The sequence below is a fragment of the Eumetopias jubatus genome, unplaced genomic scaffold (genome assembly GCF_037043125.1).
Source record: "Eumetopias jubatus isolate StellerSeaLion01/CBP00866 unplaced genomic scaffold, mEumJub1_p1.0 scaffold_1, whole genome shotgun sequence".
In the NCBI taxonomy this organism is placed as follows: Eukaryota; Metazoa; Chordata; class Mammalia; order Carnivora; family Otariidae; genus Eumetopias; species Eumetopias jubatus.
The window spans coordinates 29,085,943-29,088,942 of NW_028274807.1; the positions used below are offsets into that span (position 1 = coordinate 29,085,943).

The window sequence follows — 3,000 nt, forward strand, 5'->3', positions numbered from 1 at the left end:
TTAAGATACAATCCACAAAATTCAGACTGTAGGAAGCCTTGAAGGACAAATGGTTTATTTTTTAAAAAACTGCAAGTGGTAGGGGTACCTGGGTGGCTCAGTCGTTAAGCGTCTGCCTTTGGCTCAGGTCATGATCCCAGGGTCCTGGGATCGAGTCCCACATCGGGCTCCCTGCTCAGCCAGAAGCCTGCTTCTCCCTCTCCCAGTCCCCCTGCCTTTGTTCCCTCTCTCACTGTGTCTCTCTCTGACAAATTAATAAATAAAATCTTTGAAAACTGCAAGTGGTAGACTTTTGGATTCTAATTCAAAGGAGCAAACTGGAAAACAATACAATATTTATGAAGCAATTGGAAATTTGAGCACCGACTAGATTCTTAATAGTAGAGAATTACTTTTAATATATTTACGTTTGACAATATTATTGTGTTTAAAAATTTTTTTACATGTACTTATTGAAATATTTAAGGATAAAAGAATTTATCTCCTATTTGCTTCAAAGTAATATGAGATTGAGGAATAGGGCAGATAGACAGAAAACATGGTTAGGCTTCACCTTTCTTTTTCCGCCATCTTGGAGTCTGTGGAGGCCTGCTGGGAAGAGGACTCCTATAAGGCAAAATAATGTCTGGAAGGCTGTGGTCCAAGGCCATTTTTGCTGGCTATAAGCGGGGTCTCCGGAACCAGAGGGAGCACACAGCTCTTCTTAAAATCGAAGGTGTTTATGCTCAAGATGAAACAGAATTCTATCTAGGCAAGAGATGTGCTTATGTGTACAAAGCAAAGAACAACACAGTGACTCCTGGTGGTAAACCAAACAAAACCAGAGTAATCTGGGGAAAAGTAACTCATGCTCATGGGAACAGTGGCATGGTTCGTGCCAAATTCCGAAGCAACCTTTCTGCTAAAGCCATTGGCCACAGAATCCATGTGATGCTGTACCCCTCAAGGATTTAAATTTAATGAAAAGTAAATAAAGGTGTAGATTTGTTCTCTTGTATTTTTGTTAAAAAAAAAAACATGATTAGTTACCAATTGATAATTATTGAATCTGGATGAGGGGCATGGTCACTAACCATCTCTGCCTTATGTATGTTTAAAATTTTCCATAATAAATTTCTTGAGTTTTCCTGTCCAAAAAGGTGTTGTCTTTTTATTTACTTCAATATTTTGTTCTAGTCTTAGGAGAGATTGATTGATTGATTGATTGATTTTTAGGAGAGATTTAAAGCTTTCTTCTTTTATTTTTAAATGTACTTCTAAGGATTTTGTTTGCTACTGTAAATGTAATCTTTCCTGCCATATTTTTTTCTAACTGGATGTTGTTTGCATATAGAAAAGTTATTCTTATACAATATTATTAAAGGAGCCCTCTATTCAATTCTTATTCCTTCTCAGACATTTTTAGTGTGTGTTTTAATTTATATAATTGCTACAGACTGTGTCTCCACTCCTCCCCACCCCCCAAATCTATGTTGAACCCCAATCCTCAATATAATAGTATTAGAAGGTGAGACCTTTGAGAGGTGATTAGATCATGAGGGTAGAATCCTCATGAGTGGGATTAATACCCTTATGAAAAAGACCCTAGAGAGTTTCCGTGTCCCTTCCACCCTGTGAAGACACAGAGAAGACAGCAGTCTATGAATCAGGAAACAGGCTTTCACCAGACACCTAATCTGCCAGTGTCTTGACCTTGGATTTCTCAGGCTTCAGAACTATGAGAAATACATTTCTGTTGTTTATGAGCTACCCAGCTTGTGTTATTTTGCTATAGTAGCCTGAACTAAGACAATAATCATATAATTAGAAAATGATGATAAATTTGCCTTTTTATTTTCCCCTGAATTTATACTTTCTATTGTATTTTCTTGCACAGGCTGTTAATTCCAAAGCAATGTTATATAATAGTTGTAAATGAGTATTCTTATCTCGGTCTCAATTTTACTGGTAATAATTCTAAGTTTGGTGTTGGTTCGTTGTTTGGAACATATTTTTGATCATGTAGGAAGTATTCATACGTTCATATGCCTTTAAGTTTTTGTTATGTTTTGCTTTAATCGGAAATAGATTTTTTAAAAACAATCTGTTTCTTATTGTAAACATATGTAGGATACATATCCACTTAAATTAATTTGAAACTTACAGACAATAACCAGAATATAAGCTATTTTTAAAATAAAGGGCAAACATACTCATCCTTCAAAAGTTCGGAGGTATGATAAGGTTCTTTGAAAAAACAACAACACTGGTACCAGCTTCTTGGTTACAAATCAGATTTATTTCCTAATACGTTTACATGAAAAATCTTCATGCAATAAATTTTCAATGCCCAGAAAACAGAAATATATGGAACCATAACAGTCTAGCACAAGGGGGAAAAATGTATAAATACTCTGGTTCAATAAATGAGATTTGTCCTGTTATGGCATAATTTTAACATAGAAGTAATTTTTTATGCTTAAATATTCCAGTGTTCCATAGAATCTAACAATGTAACTCAAACTAAATTGTAATTTCAATACACTTATTCTTCTAATGAATGTGCAGAGAACTGGATCAATTCTCCATTCAATGAACTTTTCTTATATAGATGAGAGAAGAGAAATAAGTGTGAATTAAACAACAACAAGGATAATTTGTCCCCTGAATTAGACTGGTATATTGTAAGATTTTTGTTATTTGGCAATGATTTTCCTAACAGAGCACATTTCTGAAATAATAATGCAAAATATTGGGATATATAATTAGATAATTTTTCACTCCAGCTACTATTGTTAAAGATTACCTCTAATCACTAAGTTGAAGGTGAAGTATAATTTATTAAGAGAATGAACACTAATTGAGATCATAATTTTCTTGACTTCTCTTGGCCTCTGTTTTTCTCTCTATAAATAAGGGGGTGGGTCCAGATGCCCTCTAAGATATTTTCCAGCTACCAACTTCATTTAGTTATCTTTTTAAAAGTCTCTAATAAATAGTTACAACTGTATATTAAAAAAA

At 34.2% G+C, this 3,000-nt stretch overlaps 1 pseudogene; it reads left to right on the forward strand.

The window, feature by feature from the left end:
* Positions 1 to 621: 621 nt before the first annotated feature.
* On the forward strand, positions 622 to 989 carry LOC114219308 (large ribosomal subunit protein eL33 pseudogene; annotated as a pseudogene).
* The last annotated feature ends 2,011 nt before the right edge of the window (positions 990 to 3,000 follow it).